Source organism: Barbus barbus (assembly GCF_936440315.1).
Source record: "Barbus barbus genome assembly, chromosome: 20".
NCBI lineage: Eukaryota > Metazoa > Chordata > Actinopteri > Cypriniformes > Cyprinidae > Barbus > Barbus barbus.
Window position 1 is genome coordinate 14,321,432 of NC_136748.1, and position 15,519 is coordinate 14,336,950.

Sequence of the window (15,519 nt, forward strand, 5' to 3'; positions counted from 1 at the left end):
CCGGAAGGCGTGTCCTCACGCCTAACACCATCCAATTCGGAGGGGGGGTGGGCGCTCTGGAGGCCTCCAGGGCGGTGCCCGTTCCAGGGGCCATGGCGGGTCAGGGGACTCGGGAGGCCATGGCGGGTCAGGAGACTCGGGAGGCCAGGGCGGATCTGGAGACTCGGGAGGCCAGGGCGGATCTGGAGACTCGGGAGGCCAGGGCGGATCTGGAGACTCGGGAGGCCACGGCCTATTTTTTTTCGGGCCTGAGGGGTTCTGTGGCCTTGGCCCTTGGCCCGGCCACACAGGCTGTGACCCTCTTACCCCCCCCCAAAATTTTCTTGGGGAAGCTCCCCCCTGGGAGCCACAGAGGAGCGGGCTCTGTCGGGCGCTCTTGCAGCGCGGACTCTGTCGGGCGCTCTTGCAGCGCGGACTCTGTCGGGCGCTCTTGCAGCGCGGACTCTGTCGGGCGCTCTTGCAGCGCGGACTCTGTCGGGCGCTCTTGCAGCGCGGGGATGGACGGAACCTGCGTGGAGCCGGCACGGGAGGGCACGTGCGTGGAGCCGGCACTTGGGGGAGCTCGGGAAGCGCGGACACTTGGGGGCGCTCTTGCAGCGCGGGGCTGGACGGGACCAGCGGGAACTCAGGAGGGCTGGACGGGACCAGCGGGAACTCAGGAGGGCTGGACGGGACCAGCGGGAACTCAGGAGGGCTGGACGGGACCAGCGGGAACTCAGGAGGGCTGGACGGGACCAGCGGGAACTCAGGAGGGCTGGACGGGACCAGCGGGAACTCAGGAGGGCTGGACGGGACCAGCGGGAACTCAGGAGGGCTGGACGGGACCAGCGGGAACTCAGGAGGGCTGGACGGAGCCAGCGGGAACTCAGGAGGGCACGCGCGTGGAGCCGGCACGTGGGGGCACTCGGGAAGCGCGGACACTTGGGGGCGCTCTTGCAGCGCGGGGCTGGACGGAACCAGCGGGAACTCAGGAGGGCTGGACGGAACCAGCGGGAACTCAGGAGGGCTGGACGGAACCAGCGGGAACTCAGGAGGGCTGGACGGAACCAGCGGGAACTCAGGAGGGCTGGACGGAACCAGCGGGAACTCAGGAGGGCTGGACGGAACCAGCGGGAACTCAGGAGGGCTGGACGGAACCAGCGGGAACTCAGGAGGGCTGGACGGAACCAGCGGGAACTCAGGAGGGCTGGACGGAACCAGCGGGAACTCAGGAGGGCTGGACGGAACCAGCGGGAACTCAGGAGGGCTGGACGGAACCAGCGGGAACTCAGGAGGGCTGGACGGAACCAGCGGGAACTCAGGAGGGCTGGACGGAACCAGCGGGAACTCAGGAGGGCTGGACGGAACCAGCGGGAACTCAGGAGAGCTGGGCGAGACCAGCGGGGACGCAGGAGTCCACCTGCGAGGAGCAGGCACTGGAGGGCGCTCTGGAAGCGCGAGTTCGCGGGGGCGCTCTGGAAGCGCGAGCGGCGGCGGGCTCGGGAGAGCCGCGGACGACGGCGGGCTAGCTCCGACTCGGACCCGGAAGTCTCCCAGACACCGGTAAATTCCTACCCTCCAGGTCAATCCTGTGGTGTCTGGGAGGTCCATGGGGTAGTTGTAACAGGCTCCGAGCCGGAACAGGTGGAGGACGGCCGCGTCGTGCAGATCCGAACTCTGCGCGAGCCCGCAGAACTCCTCTGCGTACTCCACGAAGGGAAGCTCGCGGAGTATCAGGGCGCGGAGGCGGGCGGCGAACTCCATCGCCATGGAGGGAGCGGGAAAAAAGGAGCAAACAAAAAACTTTCAAAAACGGAAAACAAAACGGGGGAAAAGGAGCGCCGCTTACTTTGTTGGTCCGGTCTTCTGTCACGTTCCCTCTCGGGAAACAAGGAGCGCGGAGACGTGGAGGTATCAATAAGCCTTTTTTATTGAAACACACACAGAGACGAGGAGCTTGGGGAGAGACGAACATCAATGACGATTAAGACCGGACACAGGGGCTAGGAAACACAGGGATTATAAACACTGGGAAATTATCAAGGAAGAACAGAAACAGGTGTGGGGCAATCACATGCAGGGCTGGGGACACATTAACTACTAATTAAAGGGACGAGGATGGCCAAATAGGGACACGAGAGGAAGGGAAACACAAGACAAGGACTGACAGTGTGTGTGTATATATATATATATATATTTATTTATAAACACATACACACATGTATATATATAAATATATATAATCAGAGGGAAGTATCAAAAATTGTGTGTATACACTCAAGCACACCTACACACACACACAAACATACATACATATATATATATATACTGTGTGTGTGTAGGTGTGTGTGAGTGTATACACACAATTTTTGATACTTCCCTCTGATTATTAATCCACCATATTTTCGCATTTAATAAGTCAATCAGACTGACAGAAGAAAAGAGACACAGGCCCAATAATGCGTTTTGCGCCTCTGACTGATCTCCACCAATTGAGATAATAGTGAAGTATCACAGTCTCTCAATCTAAGCTAAACATCACTTCATCACTCCTCTTGCTTCTTCTGTCTTCCCTCAGTGTCATTGATTTACAGCTATTGCAGCTATTGTAGCTATTATTCACTTGTATACCAATAGTAGGACACCCAGCTTCTGTAATTAGGGGCTCTTCTGGAGAAATGGGTGGCACCCCCACCTTCTCGAGACCCTTCACAGCAGGTTAAATGAGAGGCTGTTTCAGGGCTATCTCCAAACAGCAGGGGGCCAAGAGACCAGGGCGGGGGTGTGTGTGTGTGTGTGTGTGCGCATGTTTATGAGGACACAAATTTGTATAATGACATGGGTATGACAGAGGTATTACAATATGAAGGTGGTTTATGAGGACACTGCCTATGTCCCCGTAATTCAAAAGGCTTAAAAAGAAACATACTAAACGGTCTCCTAAAAGTCTCCTGTGAGGGCTAAGTTTATGTGTAGGGTTGGTGTAGGGCAATAGCACACACAGTTTGTTCAGTATAAAAACCATTACGCCTATGGAGAGTCCCCATAAACCACAAAAACAACGTGTGTGTGTGTGTGTGTGTGTGTGTGTTTGCCAACCCGTGAGCCTCTAAATCAGTGAACTGAACCGGTTTCCACTTTGCAGAGGGAGATGAAGCATATTGATCTCAGAGATGCTTCCCAGCCTGATAGCCAGAGCACCAAACACGCAAACACACACAATGTCTTCAGGGTGGATGGGCATGAGTGGGCAAAGCAAACAAAAGCTTGGGATCACACTCCAAAAATTCTCCTGTATGACAAATATCTAGTCAAAATGTTTTTTTCAAGTATTCCTAACTATCACTGTCCTTTAAATGTCCTTCTACAAATATGAATCATAAAAAACAGACCTCAAGAGGGAGACGGCAGTCATTTAGAAAGGAAGGCTTTCATTTTTATATTATTATGGCCATCAAAGACTCCCATATGAGACTACAGAGGTCAAACGTAACACCCACACACAGAAAAATGCCATCTGGTTGAGAATGACCTTGTAACATATAGTCTAATAAACGTCTTGCACATATACATCCTTAAGAAGAATTAGATTTTTCTTAAGAAAATGTGAATGGTGCCTGTCTTAAAAATCATCTTAACAATCTTGGAACAGTCAACAAATAATTTAATGATAGTTTTTTTTTTTTTTAAAGTAAATAAAGAAAAATACCTTTGTATTAGTGTTTTTTTATTATCATTGATAAACTTTTTGATAACATTTTGAATTAGATTTCATTTTTATTTTTTCTGTTTTCGCTTTAATTTTAGTGAGTTTTAGCAATTTTGTTATTGTTGTTTTTTTTACATCTTTATTAGTTTTTGTGTTGTGTAAATAGGTCTATATAGTTTTTGTTCATTATTATTATTTTTATTTTTAGTTGCTTTTAGTTTTAGTTGTTTAAAGTGTATTGGGAAAACACACACACACATATATATAATAATAATAATAATTATTATTATTATTATAATTACAATAAAAATATTATTATGGTTGTTGTTATAATTATTACTGCTATTAATAATAATAATGCATGACCCTCTACTTTAACACATCTTTCATGTATGCAGGATTCATCCTCAGATCCATATATGACGGATGACAGTATTCTCTCATCACCTTAAGAGCTCTTACATTATGTTACATTAGTCGATGAGGGCCTCAATTGTACCTGGTCACCAGTAGAGGGTTATGTACAATGTTGATTAATAATTACATAACCACAGCTCACCTTCCCTCCCACTCGATGAGACATAATCATACATAATTACAGACGTGGCTGTTCTTCCATCTGCCCTCATCATTGGAGCAAAAGCCGCAGGCTTCTCTCTACAGCGTGACACATAAAACACATGTTTGCAATAGTAATGATTATTTTAGAGCCAAATCACACCTTGAACTATTGCCATTATTGAATAATAAAATAAATGTTTGGATATTTAAAAATATACAAAACATACGCAGACTCCTATTCCTATCATTCACATTAGATTATAAAAAACGGACAAAGTACTTGGTTTATTTTTTTAACCTCTAACTAAGATAACACAGAGCTTTTGCTCTGATGCCCAAACAGCTCAATATTTCAAGTAAATTATAATGCTATGACATCAAAGCACAGATGGGAGGAAATACAGTAGAATAGTGTCCCTATTTACAGTCCATCCCTCTCATTACAGTCAAACCCTTAGAGAAGGTTTCCTCCCCGGTGAACAATTACCAGCGTGCCCCGTTCCTCCCTCTCTTGTGTGGGCTGTGAGACGGCACAGGAACACTTCGGTTCTGACCTTGACAAGCCACTCCACTCACGCAAAAAAATGAAGCACTCTTATCTCCATGGCGATGAGAGCCCTCTCCCACCCCCACGAGAGCAACGCCTACAGCAGATGCCATCATCTTGATTCATAACTGCAAAATTGCCAAGAGATTTGTAATGTATAGCATAACAGCGTTTACAAAAAGGCCATTTTTCAAGCTTAGTCATGGTCAATTGTTGCACTGCATAAGGTTAAAATTGAAGTTGTCCCTTGTTGCGGGAGTGCATCTTAATGCACGCAATTGGTTAAACGGTAATATGGTGCAGAGGCAGTTTATCCATTTAGATTAGTTGTCAGGTTAAAATCACTGTAATTTAATAAGCAGCTACTAATCTACTTAAGGGGCAGCAAAGTACAGGTACTACTGTATATCAGACCTACATAAGGTTTGCATAACAAAAACTATTAAAGGAATAGTTCTGAAAATCGGCTGAAAGTTTACTCACCCTCAGGCCATCCAAGATGTAGATGAGTTTGTTTCTTCAACTAAACAGATTTGGAGGAATTCGGTATTAAAACAGTTTAAAGTTAAAATTGTTTTGTGATGGTTTTGTTTCTTACAAACACACAGCTTTTCACTTCACAAGACATTAATTGATGGACTGGAGTCTATTTGTGGATTACCAGAATGTTTTTATCAGCTGTTTGGACTCACTTTGACGGCACCCATTCACTGCAGAGGATCCATTGGTCAGCAAGTGATTTGATGCTACATTTCTCCAAATCTGTTATGATAATTAAACAAACTCACCTACATCTTGGATGGCTTGAGAGTGTGAATCATTTTAGCTAATTTTCATATTTGTGTAAAAATATTTTTGAAAATTCATTTAATTTCAGAGAATCTATTAAAATGTATTTTGCTCATCAGAAGGCACTCAATTAATCATTTGAATCCATATAAACAGTTTTTGCTTCAGTCAGAATATATTAATACTTGCCTTATGGACACTTAGAACAAATTAGAACAAATAATGTGAGACCATCCCTTTTTAAAAACAATATATGGTATAAACAAAAAATAGATAAGCAATTTTTTGGTACTATTATACCATCTGAAGCTAAACGTAAATGACGGCATACTGTAAATAATTTTCAGTACTTATAAATAAATATAAGTGAGGGCTTTTCAATAAGCAAACATTTTGAAGGCAATACATTCACCCTGTGTCAACTTTCCTAAAATAGATATTTTTTTTCATAATTTAGTGTTTTGTTTAATTGAAGTCTGTCTGATGTCTTTTCAATGCATACTGAGCGAGGACTGAAGCATTTGCATGATGCTCTGAAGCCAGGTAAACTCAAGGTGAGCTTTTGTTTTAATTTGAAACGCTGATATTAGTCATTTTATTTTTTTATTTGATTATTTTTTAAAAGGTCTACTGATCTACTAAAGGTCTACTAAAGGAATCAGTGTTTTTCTTTCTCAGTGTTTCAGATGTGTCTTGCTATTTTCTGACACAAAGGATTCATATCTGAACATATTAATGATGTTAAATCTCTGACCCTATAAAGCCTGCATTGATTTCATAACCAATTGACAGCCATCTTATTTCCTTATTAAAAGTACCCTGTGGTATTTTTGTGGCACTATCGTTTTACCACACTGTCATCATGTTAACACTTACTCATACGGGACTTCATTTAGTCATTAATAATATTGACCTTTGTCATGACATTACTGGATGTCACTGATGATCACATAACATAACCAGGCTCAGTCAGTGAACTCGTTAATAACATCAGTGACCTCCTCATGCATTTGTAATGAGGATTATTAGCCCTTTTCAAACATGATGGTTTCCATGCCTTCTATAACCGGTTGGTCATATTTGTGTCAATTCCACGTGTGAACACATTTACTTGAAAGATTACATTATCATGCATTGTGATGTAAGACTGGATAAATTTAATGTGTATTACCATTCAGGTTTGAGGGCAGAAAGATTTTTTTAAATGATTTTGAAAAAAGTCACCAAAGCTGCAAATATTTGATCAAAAATACAGTAAAACAGTGATACTGTGAAATATTGTTACAATTTAAAATAACTGTTTTCTGTTTTAATATATTTTAAAATGTAATTTGTTCCTGTAATGGCAAAGCTGAATTTTCAGCATCATTAATCCAGTCTTCAGTGTCACGTGATCTTTCAAAAATCACTCTAATATGCTGATTTGCTGCTCAAGAAATTTAGTGATGAGTTTTCGGCTCAAGGTCTGCATATAAAGTTACACCAGAGGTGTTCAACTGGGATTAGGACTTGGCTTTATGCAGACCAGTCAAGTTCTTCCACACTGACCGAATCAATCATTTCTTTTTTCACCTTGCCTTATACACAGAGACACTGTCATGTTAGACTAGAAAAGGGCCCTGTCCAAACTGTTGCTATAAAATTAGAAGCACACAATTCCCTAGAATATCATTATATGCTTACACATTAAGATTTGTACTCATGGAAATGACTAAAGTAGCCAAACCTGTTCATTAGAAGGGGGTGACCCAATACTTTTGGCAATATAGTGTATATTAACATAGTTAACAGTTATTTTAAATATTAAAAAAATAATAATAATAATATTTCACAACAGTATTGATTTTACTGTATTTTTATCAAATAAATGCAGTCTTGGTGAGCATAAGAAACAAAAACATTAAAGAAAATAGTATCACCCCAAACTTTTGAATGGTGTATGCCAGGCCTTTGAATTCCCACTGTATAAAACATGTCAATTATTTACTTAAAGATTAGCATTTAAAAAAAATTTAGCTGCACAAAACAGCTAGTTTTGCTGCTTGATATTGCAAACTGGTATGTCTTACCATATTATTTTAATGTATTATATTAATTATGAACACACTGGTTTGTAGTGCAAACAGTTATACCATTTACTGCACGACAAGTTGTTATTCTTCTCATTATTTCCCTGCTAATGAACCAGAAGTTTCACCTATAGGCTTACTTCCGGTTTGAAGAATAAGGTGGATAGGACAACTAAGATGTGGCTCATCTTACCACTGGAGAGAAATTGCAAAACCTTTTCTTGTCTCTCATCAAGTATTTCAATAAGAGCTGATGGTTTAAATGAGAACTTTACTTACAAAGCACTGCGGCTATCTCACTTCAGCTGTTTGGAGAATTTAATTTGCTGGTTGCCTGCATTTTGGAAAGAGTCATGCCTTGAATTGAGGCAAAAGGACTTTGGAAATCTGTTCTAATGCTGCCTGTTAGAGCCAAACAGCTCTCACTGGATCGGTACTAAAACAAACTATTAGATTCAACTACCGTATCACAACATAAATAAGGGACGAGCATCTGAATTCTCATCATACACATACAAACGCAACTGGATTAGATTTTCAAATCATATCTTCTCTGAATTGGTTTGAATGAGTCATAAAAGGGATTTTATTTTAGAGGGTCTTACAGGAGAATATTCTATTAGACTACATGCAGTGTAATGAAATGATGATATTGGTGACAGCAAAAATACACTTCATCATATTCAAATGTACCGTGGATTCATGATTGACATATTTGAGCTCACAGCACGGAGAAAAAGCAATACATACATCTGAAATATTGATCTTTTGAGTCACAACTGAAACATCTTACTGTGTTATGACTGAAACAACTTTTTTTCTCAGAGATATAAAGGCAGACATGTTCATTATCACTGCTGTGATGAATAATACAGACACTACATGAGCTATAAACCTTGTTGAGGGTTTTTACTATTCAGACGAAATAAGTGTATGGAGGGGCTCACAAATGTGTAAAAAAATATAAGAGGAACTCTGCTAACTAATGCAGTACTAGAAGAAAGTACCCCTTGAGGCTAATGAATCACAGAGAACATAACACCAGGCTGATCAATGGGCTTGTTTCAGGACTTGAATCTGGTGATCGAAGAAAAGAAGAACTCCTTCATATAATAAGCTAGAAAGAAGTCTCAGTCGGCCTTTGTGATGGATTCCTCATTAGATCAGAAGGGGCATACAGATAGTTTACTTCATCAACAAAGACAGAGATCCAATAAATCTGAGGCTCAGGAGACACTTATCCAATTACCATTGCAAGGGTCAAAACGTATTTGAGCCATTATATGACTGATCACTATGTAGAAATTAATGAGCAATTAAATATGATGATTATTTTAGAACTCTCCTTATTTAATGATGCTTATCTTAATAGTGCACTTAGTGATTTTTAGTTTCTGTTGTTTACATGGCACATCATGGACTTATACTGAATACATTAACCCTAAACTGCATTCAATGCATCACACAAAGCTGTTATTCCAGACAATATTTAATATTTACACATATTTTATGCTATTTTCAGAGTTTGGAAAACCACATGTTATTGTTACATGTCTGTGGTTTTCTGTGTTTCCCCTGTGACTTACCCTGCGTTCCATTCGGAAGGGCTCATCCTTATGCCCTAATCCCTTCAAATGGTTTACCCTCCGGAGTGAGAGCTTCGAAGGGTTGAAGGGTGTAGGGGACCAAACAACTGTTTCTTGAAGTGCCCTTCTGCGTCATTATGCGGAGGCGCCGTCATCATGCAAAGAATCAGCGCAAAGGATCATGTGGGCCCGAAGTGTCCATCAGTTGTACCCTTTGAAATCCTTCATCCCTTTGAAGTGGCTAATTTTGAGCCCAAAACTGGACATGTGCTTTTAAATCTACATTGTTCTTCTATGAATTGGCTCGGGTCTCACTCAGATATTGTGTGTATGCTCAAACGTTATCCTCGCATCACTGAAGACCAGAAAAGCTTTTTTTTTCTAATTCAAGTGAAGAGTAGGCTTTTCTCACTAAATGGAAGCAAGCTGAATATAGTTAGCCTTCTCTAGTTATAAATTTTTTTAATACTTATTTTAGTTAAGTGCTTAAATTGTAAATATGCATTTATTAAATTATTTTATTTAGTACATTTGTATTTTGTTGTTTTTGTATATAGTTATAGAAGCAAATCAACCAGGTTCCAGAAATAATCACTAAGGGTGCTTCTGAAATAAGTGGGGGTGCTCTCTTAATGCATATTTTCACATATTTTGTCCCTTCTATTGCTATCAATATGCTGCTACTTCGAGAGTGAATCCCGCATAAATATGCAGATGTCATTCCCAAAACTTTGCAACATGTGTGGGCCAAAAACAAAGTTCTACATTTTAAATGGATTGCTTAGAAAGCTCGCAAAGAGTGCTCATAACCAATAAAGCTGTCACTCTTTGTTCATTGCGATCTCACAAAGTTCTGTGAGGACCAATGAATCTCACACTGTGCAATTAATAGCCTATATAATATAGGCCTATTAACATCGTGTATCCAACCCCTCCCCCCGGCCACCCTCTTTTAAGGCAGTGCCCCAGACTGGCCCCCCCATTTAAAATACTCTAGACACGCCCCTGATGGGCATGGCTGTGAGTCCGCTGTAGGTAATACCGATATACAGCCATATCGCACGGTTCAATGAATCGAGTGTGTAAATACATAAGAAACAACAACGGACTGTCTTTAAAAGCCCTCTTTTGTACTTCCTCCTGCCACAGATTCAAATCTAAAGTTGACAGTTTAACAGCTGATCCCAAGCCTTCGCTACTAATTCTAAAACGTCACTTTAGAACTAGCAACGAAAGAACGTGGAGTTGCTTCATTGAAAACAGATTGTATTACTGTATTAAAAGCTCACTGTATAATGTAGAGTATTATGAGAGAGAGATTGACTGAGCGAGTGTGATTTCTTTGTCGAGTGATATCTTTGTCGAACTATCATTTCATCTGTTAAGGGTGATTTCCGATGACAGCGCTGCTCATTGCATTTGTTGACTGCGTTTTACAAGGTGTTGTTGAAAGTAAAAATAAATTCCTTTTTTACAATAACATTTTAGTTTCTTTCATTATAAAAGTCTTTGCTAATGACTCATAAAAACAGTCTCTTGTCTCCATTTAATGGTGGAAAAATGTAATCACCATCACGAACACACACTGTTTCCCAATAATATTATTTAATATTTAATAATAACAGCCATTATAAAAGTTTCTAGGCAATTCAGTCAAAAGTAGAAAGGCAGCGCTCTGATACAGCATTGAAGTTGCACAAAATATAACGTGATGACATTTTGCCCTCAGCAAGAACTATTTGCTCTGTAACAAATAATAGATTAATGAGACCAAAGACTATCAATTTAATGCACCCAAAATGAATTATATCTCATGTTTAACCACTATAGAGACATCAGAGCCAGCTGCAAATTCCAGAAGATCTGGCCAAGGAGAGGCGCTCTCTGCGGGTTCATGAGCACTGAGAAGCCACTGACGCCCTGGAGCTCACATCTCCAAAACGTTGAAGCAAATTTTCAAATAGACGTTATCTTTATTAACAAACTACATATTTGAAGTCTAAACAAGAACATTATTAAAAATGTACTTATACCGATTTTATCAGGCTCCGACAATTATTCAAAACGTACACACAGAATGGCCTTCTCAGCTGCCATAGTTGCAACTCTTGTGTCATCAGAACAAGGTGTTCAACGAACCACCGTTTCCGTTTAATAAACGTTTTGCACCATTTTTCAGGGCTAAACGTGGCCCTGTTGTGTATTTATTTATTTATATATTTATAGGGATAGCTCACACAAAAATTTAAATTCTGTCATCATTTACTCACCCTTGTGTAATTCAAAACCTCTATGACCTACATTGAACACAAAAGAAGAAAAGTGTTTTTTGTACCAAGTCAGTGAGGTCAAGTGCTGTTTGGACAACCCCAACATTATTAAAATATGACATTGCAGCATAGACATATCGTATTTTAATAAAAGATCACTGCAAAATTTAAAAAAAAAAAATTATTCCATAGAGGTAGAGTCCCTTGTAAGCTGCAAAAGTGCGTTGTAATGCGCCTTGGCGAGTGTAATGCGGTTCTTAATGAGATTAATCCACAGGCTGAGAGAGACAGAAAAGAGGAACACCAGCATGATTTACAAGTCTTACAGGATCAATTAGCAGAGCTGCTTAAGCGGCCAATTGCTCAGCTGAGACAAAAACTGTGTCACAGAATTTAATGCGAAGCAATAAATCAGCAGGAGGCCGAATGATGGAGGGGCAGTGCAGTTTAAGGAAGGGAATGATGAACTATAATGCTGCTTTAACTTGACAGACAAGGGTCATACCAGAATTCAAATAAGTGAACAGAGAGATGTATGCAGTCAAAAGTTACTCATTCTTTATTATTATTATTATTATTTTAATTAGAATAGCCTATATATACAGACATACATTTTAAATATATATGTTATATTTTAAATGGAATATTTTAGCTTTCTCAGTAGACAGTTCTTCAGTAGATTCCCTTCTCTGGATAACAGCTCTGCACATTCTGGCTTCTCAACCAATTTTATGCATCCTGGGATGCTTTTTAAATAGTGTTGAGTTCCCACACGTCTTGGCTGCTTTTTCATTACTCCATCTGTTCCATCCCATCCATTAGGTCATTTTTATTCTGTCAAGTAGGCACAATTAATCTAAAACTTTTGACTTTAATTTAAGCATAAACCTTAAAAATATTTTAAAATCCTGAGACATAAAGTGTGTATTCAAAGTTTTAACTGGTATAAACATAAACATATATTTGGACAATTTAAAAAGATATTAACATAACACAATATCAAATAATTAGTGCAAACGAACAGTGCTCTAACTTCACTTTCCCTATTTTCATAGTTGTTCATCCAACTATTCACACGGTGATTTTAGTAGATGTTGGTCAGTAAGTTCACACAGGTATAATTATGGGATTGCTCACCCAAAACTTAAATGTAAATCATTAACATCTTGTTACAATAGTACTTTCTCTTTCTTATATGTTTCTTATGAGGTACAAAGATATCAAAGGTTTCCATAGTTCTTTATACCCCAACATTCTTCTAATATCTTTTAAAGAAAGTCAAATAGGTTTGCAGTGTCATGAGGTTGAGTAAATCAGATTTTTATATTTTTTTTGCGGTGAACTGTGTCTTTAAGGGTGACTGCCTTACTTTATCAGTCCTTGGCACAGCCAAAAGGGCAAACGGTGAAAAACGCGGACCAGTGTAGACAACTAGCGGGATGTCAACTGATGACATGTCTGAAGCATCTGCCCTGTCCAGAACGGTAATGGTGCATCCGTCTCCACAGTCCCAGATGCAGACCACAGCGAGCTACAGATGCTCCTTTAGCCTCTAGTTATCATATGGAAATTGGCTCTATGAACTCTGTGCAGATAACTCACACTCATCTGGCCAAGGACTAACAGCATAACTCAAACCTTTCAGCACTGGCCAAGTATTTTCTGTTTCAGCTTTATCGATTTTGTGGCAGAGGGTTACTGTAGAGCCACTGAGATATGCCATATGTTGAATTTGAATGAACGGTTGGGTTTTTAAATCTCTTTTGGACTGAGTAGGGGTCAGACGTGCTTCTTTTGACTGCTCATTAAATCCTACCCAACTCCATCTTTGCATGCATGTAATTTGGCACCTTCCGAAATCTTGGCTTGCAAAGTAGATAACGGACCAGTTCCTCCTTCAAATGGTTATCAGTAGCCATGTCATATCCACAGTGTTGGGCAAGCTACTAATATTAGATAAGCTAAGCTGGAAGCTACAGTACCCTTCATAAAAAGCTACTTCATTAAAAAGGTAAAATATAATGCACGCATAATATAGCCTACATATCTTGCTGTGTGTGTGTTGAAGAGAGCTGAGCGAGTCTTTACCTGTAAGTTAGTACAGAGGAGTTCACAAGCTGTTTTCTTCAAGCTGTTGTCACAAGCTAAGTATTTCTTCATCACTTACAAACAATTACGATAGGATGTATTTTGAGCTTTGTTTAAAATTTTTGCAGGCAATTATCCACTTCATCCAATTATCTGACTCCCTCCAGCATCTTCGGTTACGGCTCCCAAGCGCCACAAGTTCATGTGTTGGGTGTTCATTCCTCCTCACTCAGTCAGTGTGCCTCAGAGCAGTGTAGAGCTGCCACCCACACAGGTTATAGTACTCGCCGGCGCATCCAACGACCAAGCCGCTAAAGCTGCTAAGTCAGTTCCTGAGCATGTGGGAAGTTATTCTGGGAATCTTGTGCTGGCTACTCGGTGTGATAGAGTGTGGGTACGCCCTTCAATTCAGACACAGATCACCCCCGTTTCAATGGCGTGGTGCAGTCTCTAACATTGCCTGGAAATGCCCTGGTTCTGAGACAAGAGCTATGCAGCCTGCTCGAAAAAGGAGCGATAGAATGAGTCCCTCCGAGCAAGCTGGAGAGGGGGTTTTAGAGCCGCTATTTCGTGGTACCCAATAGAGAGGGGGGACTCCACCCGATTCTAGTTCTAGAACGAGTCCCTCCAAGCAAACTAGAGAGGGGGTTTTACAGCCGCTATTTCGTGGTACCCAATAGAGACGGGGGACTCCACCCGATTCTAGATCTAAGGCACATCAACAGAGTGCTTTGCAAGCATCCGTTCAGGATGATAACGCTGAAACAGATCCTGGCGCAAATTCGCCCTGGGGACTGGTTTGCATCCGTGGACTTAAAGGACGCGTGCTTTCACATTCAGATAGCACTGCATCACAGATGCTTTCTGAGGTTTGCTTTCGAGGGCACAGCGTACCAATACTCTGTTCTCCCATTCGGGCTGGCTTTGGCCCCACGCAATTTCTCGAAGTGCATGGATGCAGCTCTTTCCCCCCTCAGAGCGAGCAGGATGCGCATTCTCAACTATCTGGATGATTGGCTGATTTTAGCTCATTCATGGGACATGTTAGTCAGCCATATAGACACACTGCTTCATCACTTGGAGTCCCTAGGGCTATTTGTGAACATGCAGAAGAGCATTCTCGCCCCAAGTCAGTCTATAACGTATCTGAGAGTGTGCTTCGACTCGGCGGAGATGTGAGCCCACCTCTCTCGGGAGCACTCAGCGGCAATATTGTCTTCCCTGCGCCATTTCAGGCTGGGCAGCTCCGTTCACTTGAAGGAATTTCAGAGGCTGCTGGGACTCATGGCGTCTGCTTCAGCGGTATGTCATGTGGGCTTACTACACATGTGCCCGCTGCAGTTATTGCTGAAATCTCAAATCCCTTGGACGGTGTGGACTTTGGGCCTTTTGCTCATCCCTGGGCTTGGTGACATTTGTGTGTCGTGGTCACGACGGACGAATCAACTCGCGGCTGGGTAGCAGTGTGTGCGGACATGCCAGCTTCGGGGCTGTGGTCAGAACCTCAGAGCCGGTGGCACATAAACCGTTTGGAGCTGGAAGCAGTGTTCTTAGCTCTAAAGGATTTTTGGCCGCAGATGGAACAGTGGCATGTACTAATTCGCACCAACAACATGTCTGTGGTCTCATACATAAATCACAGAGGAGGCGTACGATCCAATCTCCTGCTGTGGGCAGACCGTCACTTTCTCTCCATTAGAGCAGCACACATCCTTGGTCTCCTGAACCTGAGTTTTCTTAAGGCGGCGAGAAGATTGCATCCCCCGCGTCCGTCTTCAGTTCTGCCCTGGGAACTAGACGTGGTGTTAAGAGCTCTTTCACAGCCACCATTCAAGCCATGAGCATCCATTGATTTGAAGGAGCTATCTCTCAATACGGCACTTCTTCTTACCCTCGCTTCAGCTAAGCTCATAGGGGATTT